The sequence below is a fragment of the Macaca thibetana genome, chromosome 12 (genome assembly GCF_024542745.1).
Source record: "Macaca thibetana thibetana isolate TM-01 chromosome 12, ASM2454274v1, whole genome shotgun sequence".
In the NCBI taxonomy this organism is placed as follows: domain Eukaryota; kingdom Metazoa; phylum Chordata; class Mammalia; order Primates; family Cercopithecidae; genus Macaca; species Macaca thibetana.
This window is the reverse complement of record NC_065589.1, coordinates 63,014,113-63,034,293: the sequence shown is the minus strand read 5'-3', so window position 1 is coordinate 63,034,293 and position 20,181 is coordinate 63,014,113. Positions and strand designations below refer to the sequence as shown.

The following is a 20,181-nucleotide window of genomic DNA, read 5'->3' as shown; positions in this document are numbered from 1 at the left end:
CTGACTAAGAATCCTGCCCTTTGTGTCCTTAGCCAAGGCAGGATTAAGGCCTCTGGAGCCCCAAGCACAAAACAATTGCAGTGCCTCCTTTGTAAATGCACTTCAATATGGAAACAACATTAAATTTTAAAACACGATATTTAAATACATAGAGAAAAAACAGCTTCTGTCTAGATTTTCTGATTGGAAATGTGTTTCTATCGTATAATTTGGCATTGAACATGCCTTTACAGTGTTATCTGACATAGGGGATTCTCTGGTCCTCAAAGCCTCCAAGCACCATTTTCCTGGAAACATTCTGGCTCACTCCTGGTAGTAATGGAGTAAACCAGCTCAGAGAACTATAGCCCTAAGTTCGGGGCATTAGGAGAGTGGTCAGGATAGCAGCAACACTGGAAGGTTAGTTCATCAAGGAAAGAGCCCAAATATCAAGGAGGAACATAACAGAAAGGGATTAATTTAAGGTTTTTCTCTACTTTTGTGTTTATGAAGTGTGTGTGTGGTACATTGGTCCCTAAATATTGAAGACCTTAGCTAGACAAACTCCTTTTAACTGCATTCACAAATTTAAACTTTCCCACTGAATAAAGAACTTGGTGATAACAAGGAACATCAACAAATGTGGAGACTTCATAGTTCCCTTAGTTTTACTATATGAGAAATGGAAATGAGTTCATACATAAGATGTATACTACTCAGGTGATGGGTGCACCAAAATCTCACAAATCACCACTAAAGAACTTACTCATGAAACCAAATACCACCTGTCTCCCAAAAACCTATAGAAATATTTTTTAAAAGATGTCATATTGTAAAACAAGGCCCTACAGACATTTTGGATCACTTTGCAGTCATCAATGAGACTCTATTCTCCAGGCAGGGTGCCATATTTTGAGAACCATTCCTGCAATAGAAGAAAACCGGACTACATAGGAATAGAAAACCCGAAGTCTAGGGGTATAGCTCAGTGGTAGAGCATTGAACTGCAGAAAACCCATTTCTTAATAGGCTACTAAATTATATTTGTTTACAAAGGTGCATGAATATCTTGCAAATGTCAGAAAATTCTGTATTTTATTTCAACGTTCACATGTTGTGAGAAATTAATGGGATAGATGTTTCGTAACATTTGTTCTTAACAGTCCTAACTCAGGCTCAATTTTTTTAAAAAAATGTATTTCTTCAAAGACACAGTAATTTTCTTAAGGAGGTCTGTCCACTCAAGATAAATAAAAATGAATTGTAATAAAAATTGAGGATTTACTGATCAGTTAATTTTCAGTATCATTTTCTTGTATGTTTGAAAAAATAATGGAATTGATAGATCTTTAAGGCTAATGAGATGATTTTAGGTAGAAGTTCCAAATTTAACCTAGACCTATATCTCTAAAAATGTATGAAAAGTATAGTTTATTTTAACTGTAAATCTGAAAGTTGTTCCTAAGTTGTCAATTTGTGTTTTATATTTGTCTCATTTTTAAATCTATTTAAAATCTAACTGTAGCATATGTATTTGGAAGGTGAAAAGATATAAAACTCCTTACCTCTCAAGCCTTCTTGAGAAACTATGCTATTCTTTTTTTCTCTGTCTTGGGGGATTCTTTTTATGTGAATCTTTAGTATTCTTTGAAAAAGAATTGTCCTCTTGGCCTATAATTATTTTTTAACTAGAAATTGGGTTCCCTTTCATCTTCCTTTTTTATTTGAATACTCTTAGCAGAGAAGGGCCATGTATTTAAATTCCTTGCTCACTAATGTGTCTTCCTTTTTTACATTTAACACATTATGATTTATCTTGATATTTAATTATTTAAATATTTTTCCCAAGTGTGACTTAGCTGTTTGTTTTCACCCTTTCCTCCTATAAATTTACTTTCTTGAGATCGAGTGGAATTGGTGCTTTGCTGTGACATCGTGCCCCCTCTTTGGGGCAGTAATATCTTTTTTGTCCAGAGGTGATCAATATAGTAAAATTATTCCTTCTAGACTCTAACCATGGCTTTGCAGTAATAACAGTGCTTCTTGTTATACATCTGTCCCTTTGAAACCTAATCCAGCACTGCCTTGGGCCCCAAGAGGAAGACTGCACTGATTTTACAATACCCCAAATCCTTTCCTGATTAGATTGCAAGGTGATTACCGTGGTTAACACACGTTCCCCAGTTTGGTCCTTTGCTCTGAGATAAATATAAAATAATTAATCTTCCTTTAACTGCACTTGCAATTTTGATTTTTCTCCCACCTTTTATAAATCTGAACATAGTAACACTCCTTTCAAAAATGCTCCATTATTTCCTAGGATCAGTTTTTCAATTCCTTCCCTTGGGCAGGTAACTCATAACTGCCTAGTAACTGTGGAAGCTCCCCGATGACTAATATTTTTTGATTTCAAATTGTATTTTTAAATAGTTTTCCATTTTAACCAATACCATAATTTTAGATAAACTATGTTTATTTAATGTTTAACTTACTGTGTTGAATAACTTTCAAAAAGCTTTAGTGTCTAAATAGGCAACACTTAGCCCTTATTAAAGAATGCTGTGTCCAGACACTGTACATGTGCATTGTCTCATTTTATTGTTATGAGAAGCCTATGAAGGAGAAATTGTTAATACTACTTTACAAATGGGGAAAGTGAGAATCAGTAAGTTTTTGATATGCTCAAGATCACATATTGGCAGAGCTGCAATTCTAACCCAAGTTTATCTCAGCTGTAAAAAGCTCTTTGTATGCTACTTCTTGAGGTTAATCAAAAGTATTGATTAGACTCTAACTTCCGCTGAAAGTAGAAATCATATCCTACTGGTTCTTTTGTCTTTTATAATACCTAATATATAGTGCCTTACAAAGAGCAACTTAGCATCCATTTGCATAGTACATGGTTTTACGTTGTCTGTTTTTCACGTGTACAACTAGTGTCACCATAGCTTTTGAAGCCATTCTCAACTTAGTTTCTTTAAGGCAGGGTTACCTTAAAGAAGATGAGAAGACTGAGGAGAAAGACCCCTATTTATTGACAAATTATGAATGCGTTGTAGCTTTTGACCTCTCAACATTTTTTGATTATGGATGACCAGCTAGACCTCCCTAAACAACTCCTTAAAGATGGTAGCTATTTTCTATCTCATCTTCTCAATAAAATTATCAGGCCCTTCAAGCTAGGAACTATTTCTTATATTTTGTTTGCATTCATGCTCTACCTTCAGTAGGACTAGGACTACCAAACCAGCTGTAGATATTCAATGCAAACTTAAATGCAGGTAGGAATTTTTCATTCTTCGGCACACACATGTAAACAACAGGACATTCCCTGCTACAACAAAAGAAGTGACTTTCAAGAAGCCAGGTCCAGGCAGTCATTCAATCATTTCAATAATTATTCTGTATTTAATATACAAGTCTTTCCACTAAGCACCAGGGATACAATAGTAAACAACATGGAGTTTATAATTTACAAGCCGTAGAAATAATAATGGTTTTACTATAGACCAAACAATGGTTGCTGCTTGTACTATTATCCAGTACTTACCTCCCTGTTGTCTTCCCTTTAGCATATTACATTTTCACTTGGCTTGTCAGGTCCCTGCTCCTTCCCTCATTTTCTAATTCAGCAATGCATTTTCCCATCTCTCGTTTTTATTAAATCTGTTTGAAAATAGATTTTGCTCACATTTTCCAGTTTCTAACTACTGGCCAAAATTCATTTCCCTCTTTTTATAAGGGGCCCGCACTACTTGGCCAATTTAAGGAGCCATCAAAATCCTAGCAACAACAACAAAAAACCCAAAATGTTATTGAAGCTGACCTAATTGATAGTATTTTATGGATGTCCTTTGTGGTCAGAGCCCTTTATCCAAGCACCTTTCAAGAGTTTTCAAGTCATTAGGATCAAGGCTAGAGTATAAGTGACAATCATTTAAACATCAAACATTACCTGAAGAACTCCATGCTAATATAGGCATATCCGCGGGGACTGGTAGAAATCATTGTAGCTCAGGTGGATTTTCTGAAAAAGGTTTCTTAAAGGAGATGGACCCAGCTGAATTATAATTCAGGGAGCAGGGGTGGCATGAGCAATAGGTTGGGGTTATGAAAAAATCTGAAGCCTGGAGGACAAAAGTGCTAGTTTCATCTTCTTGGACAGTGAACTTGGCCATTTGAATTAAATTTCCTGAGCCTCTATTTCCCTAATGTTCAGCTTTGGCACTATCATGACACTTTCTGAATTGACCTCAATGAGCCTCTTCACATTTGGGGCTGTCTTCACTTGCAGTATTTCACACTTAAGAATGAAGTTTTCTCATTTTAGATACAAACATCTAAACTTCCAAAACAGATCAACTAAATTGGTAGTTTACTACATTTTAAAAATGTATTTGCTTAAAAAAATTTCTTCAGAGGGTCTGATTTGTCCCCCATGGGACAATTGGCAATGTTTGTGAAGACATTTTTTGGTTATTACAAGTCAGAGACCCTGTAAAGGGTAGAATGCTGCCAAATAATGTGAACACACAGGACAGCCTTCCACAGCAAATAAAAGTCCATTAATAGCCAAGGTTGAGAAATTAATTAAAAGGATAATTTTCTATAGACAAAAGAAAGGTATGTGCAATGTTCATGCCTGCTAAAAATAAACATTGATTTAAAATAGCATGAGATAGCATCACATTAGCAAACTTTAAAAAAGTTATTAAGATAACAATTCTGGCAGAATTGATATTCATTGGCTCAACTGCCAAGAGCAGTGTAGCATATTTATCAAACTCTTACAATGATTATTGCTGTTGACTCAGTTGGCAATTTCAGTCTAGAACTGTATGTTATGGAAATAATGTTAAATTGGGGAGGGGAATGGCTCACCAAAAATATTCGTCAAAGCTTTATTAATAATAGGAAAAACTGAAGACAATCAAAGGGGAATGGTTAAACACATCTCATTAAAGGAATGTTATGTAGCTATTCTCATACATGATGTTTGTTAGAAATTTGTAGTGAGATGAAAAATTATTAATGATACTGTATAAAGAAAAGGAGAAGGGCCGGGCGTGGTGGCTCACGCCTGTAATCCCAGAACTTTGGGAGGCCGAGGTGGGGCGGTCACAAGGTCAGGAGATCCAGGCCATCCTGGCTAACACAGTGAAACCCCATCTGTACTGAAAATACAAAAAATTAGCAGGCATGATGGCGGGCACCTGTAGGCCCAGCTACTCAGGAGGCTGAGGAGAGAGAATGGTGTGAACCTGGGAGGCGGAGGTTGCAGTGAGCCGAGATCATGCCACCGCACTCCAGCCTGGGCAACAAAGCAAGAGACTCCGTCTCAAAAAAAAAAAAAAAAAAAAAAAAAAAAATAGGAGAAGATAATTGGAATATAGCATGATCACAACAAAGCAAAATAAATCAATGCCTGAAAGATTGAAAGAAATGTGAAACACATTCATATAAATTGATTTATAAACATTTGATTGACAACATTTCAATCACATTGTGTAAGTCACATAATACATACATGGACACATCTCCACAATTATATTTTGTGGCATATACCATCCGATATTTCTTTTACATATGTTAAGTTTTCCTGATTTAAGCATCTCAGAAGACAGAAGTTTACATTTTATTTTCTTCATCATATTAAGGATGTAGTTATATGTTATACGAGACTATTAAACAATCCAGGATTCTCTCATGCATTGTTGATGGGACTGTAAATTGATACAGCCTCTCAGGAAGTTACCTCATTGATACGCATGTGCTTCAACACAGCAATCTCACATTATTCGAGAGACACAGTAAGAGAGCTAAGCAAAGCAGTATGTACAAAAATGTTTGTATCGTAGTTTGATAAGGAAACTTTGGAAGCAGAGTAAGTGCCCAAAAAGAAATAATAAAAATAAATTATCCTACTATGCATTAACTATACTTTTTGTAAGTAGAATATATTCACATATTAACTTTTGCTATCAAAGTAATAATGGCTTTTCAAAAAGCCATTGGCAGAGATGTGTAGTATACACTATCAGCTTTAGCAGACTTGTGATGCTCAAGCTAGTTTAAATATCTGCTGACACCCTAGGACTTTTGAAACCTAAATTTAATGTGTTCTTATCTATGTATTTATTTTATTTAATAAAAACTAACAAATATTAAAACACATTTGTACACAGAAGAAAGAGGCATATCCTAGCTAGATTAGTGGTAAAATGTCACTTAAGCTTATCCAAAAAATAATGGAATTAAATTTCATTTGTTTTAATTGTAACCGATTGTCATATACCCTGCCTAGATGAACTTCTCTATTTCTGGGAGCTTGTGTTTCTCAAGACAACCTGTGCCATCTCTGGACAATTTCAATTATGAATTTTTTTTCATAGTAATTCCAAATTTGCCATATTGATTTTCCTTACCTCTATTTCAAAAGTTTATTTCTTGTAAACAATTTTCAAGTTGCAAGCCAGGCTCCCTGCTTATCTCCTTCCATTGAAAGAAGAAAAAGTACACCATCAGGCTGTGTGAGGTGAAAATTTGGCGGAGCATCAGCATACCTTTCTTGCCCTGCATGCACTTAAAAATAACTAAATATCTAGCCACTACGCCCTCACACTCCGCTATTCTTAAGCTGTAGTTCACAATCAGTCTCCTCTTTTCATCACTCCTGATATCCTGATATCCCTACCCCAGGTACTTTTCAACTATCCATTTCTTATCTCGTATTAACTTCTTATGGAACATTCAAACACATCAGAAACCCCAACCCATCCTCCTATTCAGCAGGAAAAGCTTAACTCTTGCATTCCTGGAAGGTAGAACCCATCTGACTTGAGCATCGTCATCTTTCTTCCTCACGACAAGAAACAACTCAGAATTTCTCTTTTTCTGTCCAAGTTAAGGCCTCCTCCATGTGGTCTTAATGCCAATTTCCCTTGTTGCATTCAGTACAGCCTTCCTCCATAGTATTCTTGATCCCACTTCCTCTTGCCTGGCTCCATCATTTGAGATAATGGCTGCATCTCTGCAAACCTTCTATCTTTCTTACATTATTCGCTCTGACCTCTTACAATTAATATATTCAACAGCCTCCTATTTTTAAAACGAGAAAAGTCTAAAAACAAAAACTTCCTTAAATTTTCTTTACCTAAAGCTGTTGTCTTCTTTTGTTCTTTCCTTTGTCATCAGCACTTATTTCACCAGTGTTTTAAGAGCTTGTGTGCACGTAATACTCTTCTATGTAGTTAGAGTCATACATAAAAATGTATGACATAATCTCTGATTTAAAAAGTTTAATCTATTTTTGGAAACAAGAAACTTCCTGGGGGAAAAAAAAAAACTGCCTCCACTTGCTGTCTGCACTTTCTCACCTTCTCGTCAATCAGATCCATCACATTCTCAATCAAATTTCCACTTCCAACATCATCAGGGATATATTGATTCTTAAATCCGAGACGTCTTCTCAGTTCTCATCCTCTGGCCTTTCTTCCTTTAGAGATTGCCAATGATTGAAAAAGTGTTTTCATAGGTATGATCAAAATTGATACTCACAATAGCCCTGTAGAAGAGATATTCCACCACAACCCTAATTCCCCACCTTTATTTATCAGATGAGGCTCAGAGAGAGTCTCAATTTGTCCAAGGTCACCCAGCAAGTGCATAACAGAGCCTGGACTTGTTCCCATATTTTCAGACTCCAAAGCCACCATACTTCTTACTCTACTCCAGGTGCCTTCCATGGCTGACTAAATGAATGACTGGATGCATCTATATCAATCATGCATGCATACAGCATGCAGAATCTTTGAAAACATTTTTCTTTCTTTGATCTAATCTGACAGCACTTCATGCAGCCCTAGATATGGAATTACTATCTAGTAAATGTTGCTGTCGAAGTTGCCATACAAAGTACATGGCTGACCTTAGGTACCTGAGTGGGACTGATGCAACATCGATGTGCAGACAGAATAAATGCTGTCTTCAGGATTTCTGTCATGAACATACGTTACATGTAAACCAGCTTTATAATTAGGATCTTTTGGTGCCTGAGTAACTCAACAACTGTACTCTCAAAAGCAGATAAACCTCATTTTATTGTATTTCACTATTAGAGAGTAATGTTTCAGTGAAGTACTAATTTACAAATAATTACCTTTATTCAAATATTTTTGAGTAATCAAGTAAATTGGAGAATCTTAAATGCCCAGACTAAATTCACTGCTCAACTTATAAAACCTTTAATTGATGGATCAATTCCCATCATGTTATAGTCTAATCTTTTTGAAACTCTTATGACTCGTATCATCTAAATGTCTAAATCAGTGATGCTTCTTCCTTTCTTATAAAAATCATGAACTCAGGTTATCTGAAATTGCTGCCTTGTCTAATTTACTTGCAGGTAACTTTAAAAAAAAAAAAACAAAAACTGCCTACATCTGTTGTTTCAGGAAAATTGCTGTCTTAAAAAGGTAGCTCTCCACCTGCTTTTTCTAAAGAGGCATATGCACATCTGGGTTTTTATCTTCAAACAATCTCTTGCTTGTAACCCTAATTAGTCCAGTCATTTACTTTCATTTGTTGCCAGCGTCTTTGAACATTTTACTGCCATTTGAAATATTTTCTGAAACTTGCTGCTTATTGTCTTTCTCTAGTCTAATATGTAATCTTTCCTTAATTTGGCTTATTTACATAGCTTTCTTCCTACTTCACAATTTCTTCGTAAATGGATATTTTTAAATTTCTTCCATATGTCTGCATAACTTGTCTGAGATCTCTGTTAGGTATTTATTTGTGTGAACTACTGCCTTTTTCTTTCTTTATACTTCCTTGGATAAATCCACCTTCATTTTGTTCTACTTTTGAAGACTTTATGATTAAACTCAGTAAAATCTTTATGTTTTCAATGTTAGTCTATAAAAGAAACTTTCACTTACTAGAAACCCAACACATGCACAACATTGTGCTAAGCTATAGGATAAAAAATCCAGGCAGAAGGAAGACCATGAAAACAGAATGTAACACAAGAGCTCTTATATTTAGGAAAAATTGAAATGTAACAGGGTAGACAGGATGTCTAAAAAATCAATTCAAAAGAATATGTAAAGCCAGGAATGGTGGCGAATGCTTGAAGTCCCAGCTACTGAGGAGGCTGAGGCCGGAGGATGGCTTGAGCCCAGGAGTTCGAGACCAGCCTATAGAAGAGCAAGAAGAAGGAGGAGGAGGAGGAGAGGGAAGAGGAGGAGGAGGAGGAGAGGGAAGAGGAGGAGGAGAGGGAAGAGGAGGAGGAGGAGAAGGAGGGGGGGAGGGGGAGGAGGGGGAGGAGGAAGAGGAGAACATAGCAACCACATTTAAATTGATTCCCTATGAACTCTGAGGGAATAAGCAGTGATGAGTTGAATTCATGAAGGACAGTTCTTGGGAATGATAAGAGAAGTATATGGAATGTCAGTGGTCCAGCTGGTGGTGGCAGAAGTATTCTAGCTAAAGGAAATGGAACAGATGTAAAACTAAGCAACTTGTTCAGACAATACCCAATTTGTTGTTGGCTGGATAAGGGAATCAGAGTCAAAAATAAAACAGCAGGGTAAAGTAGGTGAGACTAGAAGACAAGACAGGTGTTTATCATTTCTACTTTGTGTGGTTTAATTCTGATTCTTGTCAGTTAGGTGTGCTGCAGACATTTTCACCAAGTTTCTGGCTTGTCTTTTTTTTTCTTTAACATGATCTGATCAGCATAAATTCTTAATTTTAGAGTAGTCAAATTTATTAATCTTCCCAAAATTAGTACTTTTGTATCATGTTTAAGAAATCCGGCCAGGCACAGTGGCTCACGCCTATAATCCCAGCACTTTGGGAGGTTGAGGAGGTCAGGAGATGCAGGCGGATCACAAGGTCAGGAGTTCAAGACCAGCCTTGAACTCCTGAGATATGGTGAAAACCCATCTCTACTAAAAATACAATGATTAGCCAGGTGTGGTGGCATGCACCTATAGTCCCAGCTACTCGGGAGGCTGAGGCAGGAGAATCGCTTGAACCCTGGAGGCAGAGGTTGCAGTAAGCCAAGATTGTGCCACTGCACTCCAGCCTGGGCGACAGAGCAAGACTCCATCTCAGAAACAAAACAAAACAAAGTCTCTATACCTAAGGTTAGAAAGACATTTACCTGTATTCTTCTAAGGATTTTTTAAGTTTAGCTTTTGACATTTAAGTTCTTAATCCATCTGTAGTCAATGTTGATGATCCACACTTTTTCCTAGCTCAACTTATTCAATGATCTCTCCTTTCCCCAGTGATCTACAATATCCCCTCTGACATAAAGAAAAAGGTACACAAATTTACCTCAGGTCCTCTCTTCTGTTCCACTGGTCAATTTATAAAGTAGTGTCCCTGGCCATTGACACTTTTTTTTCTTTTTTTTGAGACGGAGTCTTGCTCTGTCACCCAGGCTGGAGTGCAGTGGCACGATCTTGGCTCACTGCAAGTCCTGCCTCAGCCTCCCGTGTAGCTGGGACTGACTACAAGCGCCTGCCACCACACACGGCAATTATTATTATTTTTTTTTTAGTAGAGACAGGGTTTCACCTTATTAGCCAGGGTGGTCTCGATCTCCTGACCTCGTGATCCGCCCACCTCAGCCTCCCAAAGTGCTGGGATTACAGGCGTGAGCCACCGCGCCCGGCCAACCATTGACAGTTTTAAGTACCACCTTAATTATAATAGCTTTATAGTATGTTATAACGTTTGGTACAATATTAAATCTATAGATCAATTTGGATACAATAGGTAGTTAGGTAGACAGACGGATGAGTCTTGAATGGATGTATGATGATAGTATTCATAAACTCATGATTATAATTAATCTAATTCTATATACTTGAAGTCCGAACATTATAGTGGATAGGGAGTAAAGGGGATTTACTGAGTGCACCTTTGGTAAGGTAAGCATTTTTTTTTAAAGCCAGGTCATATTTTAGATTATATAATGACATTGAGGGAAACAAAGTAAACACAAGAAATCTGCAACAGCCAAATCAAAATTAGACACATCGACAATTCATTTGAATAAACCGCAATTCTGAGAAAAACCTATTACCTGTGTTGTAGTCCACATTACTTGAGAGCATGGACTACATATGCCCAGCTTCTAAAGCAATTTCTGGTGAACAGTAACCACTAAATATATTTGAGGCACAAATGAACAATGAAATGGTGGACAGAGTACGTATTTTTCATTTGAATATTTACTTCTGTTTTATAGACAAAAATTCTTGGCCAGGCGTGGTGGCTCATGCCTGTAATCCCAGCACTTTGGGAGGTCAAGGCAGGTGGATCAACTGAGGTCAGGAGTTCAAGACCAGCCTGGCCAGCATGGAGAAACCCCCATCTCTACCAAAAATACAAAAATTAGCCAGCTGCGCTGGCGCACTCCTATAATCCCAGCTACTAGGGAGGCTGAGGCAGGAGAATTGCATGAACCTGGGAGCAGAGGTTGCAGTGAGCCAAAATTGCAGCACTGCCCTCCAGCCTGGGTGACAGAGCGAGACCCCATCTCAAAAATTAATTAATTAATTAAATAAAATAAAAATAAAAATAAAAAAATTATTTAGTTAAGAAAAAAAAAAAGTCTGCATTTACAAGTCCTTGCAGCTAATCAAATTATACTTCTGCATTATCATGCAATCGCATTAACGGTCAATGGCATTTATCAACAGTCCAGTGGAAGGGACACATTGTGCTAGATCCTGGGAGGAGCTATGAAAGAAGATACATGAGTCAAGCAGGAATGGCCCCTGTTGTTCTAATTTTCACTCAAGCTGAGAATGCAAAATGAACAAAAGAGAAAATGTCACAACACTTAGAGTAATAATTGTAAACAAAGCCAGCACAAACGGCATGTATGGGTACTGAGAGAATGTGGGCAAGGCACCAGGTGCTCCTTTGGAAGTGAGAGGCAGTGGAGCTCCCGTGAGAGCTTTCTCATGCTGTTGAAGGAGTCATCGTGTCTTCTTCTTCTTTTTTTTTTTTTTAAACTGTGGTCACAGCCCATTGTAGAGTCATGATTAACATTCATTTAAATAGATAATATCATATTATCTGTATGATTCTAATTCTATATTATCTGTATGATTCTCTCTATATATAAATATATAGTATGTGTATTTCATTTTACCTGTAATGTATAGACATCCTTATTACAGATTTAATGATTACTTATTGTTACAGAAATAGAAGATAATCTCACAGGTAGAAAATAGAGTGCCTGCATGGCATATACTAAAAATAAGAAATAAGTGCCAGTTTATTAAACTTTAATTTTGGTTACTTTTACGGTTTCATATTTGTAGTTATGTGCTGGGTTGTAATAGAAACTGTGTTTCTTACTGTCAACTGGTCCAACAGGTTTGAAAGCCACAGCAAATTGAGAAACTGAAGGGTCTGCATGGCCAGCTGAAGAGGAGGCCAGAACAAGAACCTCCCCTCCTTTCTGTCCTGTACACATACAATGATAACTCCTCAAGGCCAGGCAGTAGTCACCCTCTGATAGGCATATATTTTGTTGCCTTGTCTTTTCAGATTTGCAGTCAGATGACAATCTTTGTTTAAAACAACTTCCCCCATTTCTTATAGCCATTTGCAAAGCTGGGAATTTCTGCTTGTGGCTTCCCAAATATTTACAGCTCCTCCATCAGTTTAGAAATTGTTGTCCCATCTTTTTAAGTCTGAATTCTACCTACTCAAATTAAAGCAACCTTCTTCAGCAACCATGTGGGGATCCTGTTATCCTTGCCTTCTCTGTCATTTCATCTAGCAGAGCAATGTTATGATGAGCCCTGTAGGCACAAGTGTATCTCATCCTGTCATTTCTGAGATGTGTATGGTTTATTTTAACTATACTATGTAGAAGGAGCTTATATTCATTAAATGTAGTGCATAAGCAATTTTGCTATCCTCTAAGAGTAAATCTGTAATTATTCTGTAACAACTGTCTTGCATCATTTCTCTTCTAGATAAGCTTTGTAAGTTTACAAAATTGAGAAAACATTTGAACTAATAAAGTTGAAATTGTCAGCACTTTTCCTCCAGTGCTCATTTGTCAAAAGTTATTCAAACAACGAAAAATAAATCTTTGCAGAAACAGGAGAAATGGATTCTGTGTATGAAACCCAGTTGTGTTGGATTTTGTTTCAGTTCTTTTTTTTTTTTTACTGTGAGCAAAAGAAGACAATTCAACCTATGTAAAGTCAGTTTTACAGCTGAATCCTGAATATTTCAAATAAGCACATAGTTAGCAGGTATCTGCCAAATGAGGCACAACCTTGAAGACAAAGAGTTGGAGCCCAGATCCAACAAAAAGCAGGAGGTCAATAGGTTAGAGGCCTAGTGCCTGATTGTTACCATTGTTGGATATCTCTAACTTCAATGAGAACTCTCTGTACTACCAGACTTCATGTGCTCCCATGTGAGCAGGAAATGGCTCCTGTAGGTGGCGAGCAGAACATGAAGCTCCAATTATGTCTATAATCTGTTACAGGGGAGAATGGCAGAAGCAAATAGTACATGGGATAGTGGCTCTTAAGGAAAGCTAATATACTTGAGTAACTAGAAGGTGCTTTGCAATTTTATTATTTATTTTCTGTAGAAAGAGAGGTAGAAAATAAGGAGAACTTGAAATAACATTAAATTTATTCTGGACAAACTAGCCAAATGCATTTTATTATACTGAAAGGTAAAGTTTTGAGGTGATTAAAAATTAGGCATCTTCCTAAGCATATATTCTATTCACAAAGGATCAAGCCTTTTCTTTCCTTTTCTAAACGGAGCTCATGAACATTCATAACAGAAGGTATTTCATAATTCTTTTTTATTGTTTTCCATGCTCACGAGACATTTCATCATACTGAGTGGCCCATGAATATCCTCCAGATTGTCCTTGAGATAGTCTCAACATACCAATATTCACAATAATACTAATATTCACAATAATATCTTCATTTTCATCTCTGCAATAATCTAACTTGGATGGCAACCTCCTCTCAAAGATGTGGTAGGTATATCATCAGAGCCTTTTATTCTGTTAAGATGCACCACGATCTCTCTGAATTTAGGAAATGTGGGTTGCCTAATAAGAAAACATGAATTATTCTCCACAAACTAAGTTGGTTTGGTAAATTCATTATTGGCACTAAATATATAAATGCTTACAGAAAAAAAGGCAATCTTCTCTATGAGTTATTTGTTGGTTTTACAGATAGTCTTCTTCTCTTGTTATATAGAGGTTATTGTGTAGTTAAGGATTAAAATTATATAACGTTATAAAAACTGCTTAATGTCCTTCATTTTTTATTAAACTTTCTTTGAAGGTTTCAAACTCCATGACAAGATTTTGGAGGAAACACAGAATATTCTAATTTTGAATTTACTGTACTAGGTATAAAAAATGTAATATTTGATAGGAAAGAATTCATCCAGTATCTCCTTTGTTCTTGGAGAGCACTTTGACATCTACATTCATAATTTACAGGAGAAATGAGCAGTACCTACCACTGTAGTTCTATAAATAAATTGACAACTAACAGGGAGCATTGCTTCTTGTTAATTAAGAACCACTCAAGAAGGGGCTCTTGACTTTCTATAGAGTGTTGTAAATCTTCTCTTTACGGTACATGATTCTTGTGTTTAAAGAAAACACGCATCTGTGTTTATATCAGATGGTATGTTGTAGACATTTCCTATTATTATTCATTCTTCCGTCCATTGCTACAGATGTTATAAGTATCTTTTACACTTCTCCCCTCTCCCACAGGCTAAAAACAGAAGCTAGTATTAAACATAACAGTAAATGAAGAGGCAGAGAAAAGTTGAAGTGAAAACCAGGTGCAAAATAAGATTAATGTTGTCCTTCTGCCACTTGCTTACCTCAACAAACAACAAACTTGCAGTGAGTACAAAGCTATTTTTTTCTTAGATAACTACAAAAGAGAAATCAATTCTTTCATCAATTAGAATTTATATAGTATCATATGCACAGAGGATTGCTGGCAGGCTCATTATCCTGGTTAAAAACGTCTGATCTCTTTTTCCAGTCCTTATTTAGTTCTAAGAGTTGTATTAACCTCATAATGAAAAAACATTTGAGTCATATTTTCTGATTCAGTATTTAACTTAACAGTGTTATATGGAACCAGGTAAGAGGGTACAGATTTCATTACCAAAGAATACACTGACAATATACTACCCAGAAAAAAAAGCTTTAACAGAAGGACCCAGTATTACTCTACCTATACAGTGGTTCCAATCAAGAGGTAGTGAGGCCATATCTGGTAACATTCCCCAGTTCCTACACCATCCTCTTTACTCTAGGGAAAGGCCAAGGATGTAGAGTATGCCCCTTTCTCAGCTTCACTGATTTACTGAACAATATTTATGCAGAGTCTATAATGTATAGAATTTCTCCTAAGGATTTTAGTACCTCAGGGATTTTATTTTCTGCACTACTTTCTTTTCATAACTTCAAGATCATGAAGAACTTTGAAAAAATAATTATCTTACCAAAAGATTGTGAACTGCAGACTTGAGAATAGATCTTGGATTATTCTTCATAAAATCCTTTATAATAACGAGAAAATAGACTCAAGTTTACCTCTCATTGTAGGCCTAGACCTGGAGTACCAAATATATATATGTTTTTGTTTGTTTGTTTGTTTGTTTTGTTTTTTTTGAGATGGAGTCTCCCTCTGTCACCCAGGCTGGAGTGCAGTGGCAGGATCTTGGCTCACTGCAAGCTCCACCTCCGGGGTTCACGCCATTCTCCTGCCTCAGCCTCCCGAGTAGCTGGGACTGCAGGCGCCCGCCACCTCGCCCGGCTAATTTTGTTTTTGTATTTTTAGTAGAGACGGGGTTTCACCGTGTTAGCCAGGGTGGTATCCATCTCCTGACCTCATGATCCACCCGCCTTGGCCTCCCAAAGTGCTGAGATTACAGGCGTGAGCCACCATGCCCAACCACCAAGTATTTTTTAAGGATTCCTGAGGAAAATAGAAGCAAAGTACAGTTTTCTTAAACCAAACTTATATCTAATTGGCCAGTGAAAAGATAATGGTTGACTTTAAAATGGCTTCACATAACTAACAGTTTCTAAGGTTTACTCTAAGAGAAGAAAAGAGAAATGACACCACATAAGATCACAGAATAAAAGACTTGTGTCACTGGGGTTCTGTTCTTGGAAATTAATAGGTTCCAAAATCAAGCAAGATGATTAATACCAGCTTTCGTTTGATCTATAAGCCACAGTGATGGGCACAGCATGACCCTGACTTTGTCTGGCATTGTGATTTAATGAAAAGAGAAAGCTTAGAAAAAAACAATGAAGGAAAAGAAACACAAACCCTTCTGTATTGGACCAGAAACTTCTTGATTGACGTGCAAAGCTTTTGATTTCTAAATCTTGATCAGCTTTGGTTATGTGGATATTTTCTTTCCAAGATAGCAGGATGCAAGGTGTTAGGTTTTTTAAACACAAGGGATAATTTTATAGAAAGAAAGTGATAGATAGCTTCATATTTTCTAAAGGAAATGCCATTTGCAAAGATATAAATAATAATGCTGGGGAGATTGGGGGAAAGTAGATGTGCTGGGGAGATTGGGGGAAAGTAGATGTGCTAATTGTGGGTATACTTTTATGATAAAATCACTATGAAATTTTGGTTAAAAAATATCAGTTTTGCAAGACTGTTTGTAAGGCTGGGTTAGATGATGGCTAAGGCTACAGAATACACTAGTTTGAGTGAATGTACCAACCATAATGTATCAGGGCTCAAGGTCTGATGGAGATGAGACTGAAAAATCTGAAAAATTAACCTTCATAGGTCTCTTGTCTGTATGCCTCATTAACCCAAAGCAATGGATTCAGACCTGGAAGTTATATTCCACTGGGGTTGTGATCACTTTGTGGATGTGAAAGATGGAATATCCAAACCTTTATGCTAAAGGTTAAAACCACTGTGGAAAACAGCACCCATCAGGAAACCACCCTGGAATCACCCCCACTGTTTGTCTTAAGATTCTTACCCTTGTTACTTACCACAGCTCAGAAAACTGCTCCAAGATGGTTTACGCCCATCAAATCACCTGAACTTCTACTTCCACCTCTCACTCACTCCTCTCATGGCCCCCACCTTCATTCTGCACCCTGGGCACTTCAGTCTGAGCCTGATCCAAGGTGATTTGTCTGTCCTGCCTAATTGTGCTCACAGAGATTTTTTCAGAGACCACAGTTTCTTCCCTACTCTGTGCAGCTCCTCTCCAAGGAATTTCTGAAATCAAAACAAATGGGGTTGTATTTTACCAAGGATTTCTCTATCCTTTGATGGGATATTCACATCTGCCTCAATGGCTGTTCTTAGCATGTTTTTGTATTTTTTTCATTCACTCATTCTTTTTCATATTTACTGAGTATCTGCTATAGGCTCTAGGCTTCCTATCAGAGTTAAAGACATAATCCACCCTCTCTGGCAGAATTTAACCTGGTGAGACAAACAGCCAACCTAAAGATTATGGTATGTGAGTAACAAGTGCTTTGATAAATACAGACAGAGGGGCTATGGGACCACTTAAACCAGCCTGCCTGATAGCAGATTTAAAGGTCATACAGTATTCTTTTTATAGGCAAGTTTTATCCCTGGATCTCTTGGTATTATTCATTCAAAGACGATTGATTGATTGTCTACAGTGAGTCAGACAGTGTTCTATGTGCTATTAGTTTAGTATTGAACAAAACATTCATGCCTTCACAGAGTTTACATTCTAGTGGAGTCAAAGTTCTTCTAGATAACACCTGAATACATGAAATGTAGAATAGAGAAAATAATGATATATGCTAAAGAAAAAAATAAATCAGGGAAGAGGAATATAAAATGTAAGAGAAACTTCAACATACTAGGACATCCAGGGAAGAACTCCTTCAGCAAGTGATTTCTGTGTCCTTATTTGAAAGATGTGAATGAGCTGTGCCACTTTCTGAGGGATAAGTGTTCCAGACAAAGGGAATAAATGCAAGAGGTCCCATAGCAGGACAGAGCCTGGAGTGTCAAAAAATAGTGAGGCCTTTGGCTTCAGAGGATGAGTTGGTGAAAAATCATTCTCTTAAAGAAGAGGAGGTGCATTCCCTTCCCTATCCAGTTTCAGGACTTCAGCATCCAAGGGAATAGAGATGCTGTGATCAAGGACAGCAGTGTGGGAGGGCAAAGCCCTGTCTCCCAGTCCTGGCCTCAGTTGGTCACCTTCAGTCTCGAATCCTTACTCTGGGTATCATGTGATCTACATACCTCTTCCATGAAGGCAACAATCTTAATAGAAAACCAGAAGAAAATCAGTTACCTCAGGCACATTTAAGGAAAGATACAAAAGTGATTGTATACCCTATGTATTTAATTTTCTATCTCTTCATCCCCCCTCCCCCAAGGTTCTTTCGCAGTCCAACATTGCCTTGCACAGGAAGTCACCGTGGAATTTCAATGGAAAAACTTTCTACAGGACCTAAAACAATTAGAGTTAAGAATTCAGTCCTCAGGTATCTTTAACCTCAAATTGAGTCATCATCTTAGAAAACGTCTCATAGAGGAACACCAATGAAACTCTAAGAAAACTCAAAACCAAACACACACGTGCACACACACACAGGATAAGAAACAAGCCAAAATCCTAGACAAAAGACAGCACCCTCCTAGCTGCCTCTGAGGCAGTGTTTCTGAACCTTTCAACAATTACAGACCCTTTAGAGAACTGAACAAAAGATATGGTACCTGGCTCAGGAAAGTGCATGTTTTGAATTCAAGGGGGTTATATAATCCCATGAAACAGGATGGCTCCATGGAATTGGGATTCCAAATACCTACTTTGAAAGTAAAAGTCCCTCCTTTTTTGAAAGAGCTAAAAATTTCTCATATTTAGATTTGTTAACATCTTTTCAAACTTCGAAGGTACAGCTTTACTGTCTCCATTTACTATAAACATACTATAATTTACAATTCAGTAATCAGAATCCAATGCCCCTCCTGACATCAGAGAAAGCAGAAGGCTGGAGCTTGGAAAAGGAGCTAGTGACAGAATTCAGTTCAGATTCTCTGCCTTTGGAGATGTTACCATCAAACAGCCACAGGAGGTCCCCTTCGGGCACAGTCTCCATGACCCTTTGCCAGCATCTCTGTGACCCTGCTAGGAGCCCTGGCCCCAGGAGGAGAAATGCTGAGTTATGCAAACAAATCTAGTCATTTTAAAAAGAAGCTTTTTTTCCACTCTTTGTATCAGTGGGTGTTCTTCTGTCCTACCATTTATTCATTGCACTCACCTGGAATGGCCTCTAAACTCTCTTTGTAAGCACTGAAGCTCTGTTCCAGCATGTAAAGAAGGAAATTAAGGAGAGAAGGAAGAAGATGATTCTGCCTGCTGATATTTTTCTTATCTGTGTACCTGCTAATCTACCAACAGCCCTGTGAATTTGAGTTTAAACACTGAAATATATATATTTACATATATATTTTTATATATAATACAGATTTACATATATGTATATTCTCATAAAATATAAATCTTCACTACTGGGAAATGGTCCAGAAGACAGAAGAATTTACATATGCATATACGCATTGCTTTTTGTTTTTGTATCAGAAAAAAAAAAAAAACAGGTGCTGATATTTTAATAAACTGCAAAATGCCTCTCCCACTCTTTTCCTGTTCCCACACACCCTCTTCTCTAGCTGCACTGGTTTGTGAACTCCTTGTTCTCACCAAAGGAGTTAGCAAGGAAGGAAATGGTAATTTGTTTAGGTTGATAGAAATCAACAAGCAGTTGGTTTGACAAGCCAGTTCTCATAGCTTCTACTCATTAGGATGTGACACATTTGTAATCCATGGTATTAGAGAGGTGAACAGTTTTTTTCCCCCCAACAAATGTATCCCCAGTGCCTTTAAGAGTGAACTGTGTTACCATCAGGGAAGTGGGTCAGGCCTTAGAATCAAGAACTAGGCCCCTAGGCACAAAACAGTCTTCCTCTCCTCTGATGCGACTCAGGGCTCAGCCGGCTTAAGAAGTACTCCGTCACCAGCAGAAGGGAGAGGGGGAATCTTCTGATAAGGGTACCCATGCTCCAGTTCCTTTAGTAATCCACAGCTCTCTGGAGATCCTTCTTGTTCTTAAAG

At 37.4% G+C, this 20,181-nt stretch overlaps 1 protein-coding gene across 1 annotated transcript in view; it reads left to right on the top strand.

Moving 5' to 3' along the window:
• Positions 1-9,278: 9,278 nt before the first annotated feature.
• UBE2E3 (ubiquitin conjugating enzyme E2 E3) overlaps positions 9,279-20,181 on the top strand; it is a 1,128,997-nt gene continuing 1,118,094 nt past the window's right edge. Inside the window, exon 1 of the mRNA XM_050750599.1 lies at positions 9,279-9,288. The gene's annotated coding sequence lies outside the window, so the exon portion shown is untranslated. The remainder of the gene's footprint in view (positions 9,289-20,181) is intronic.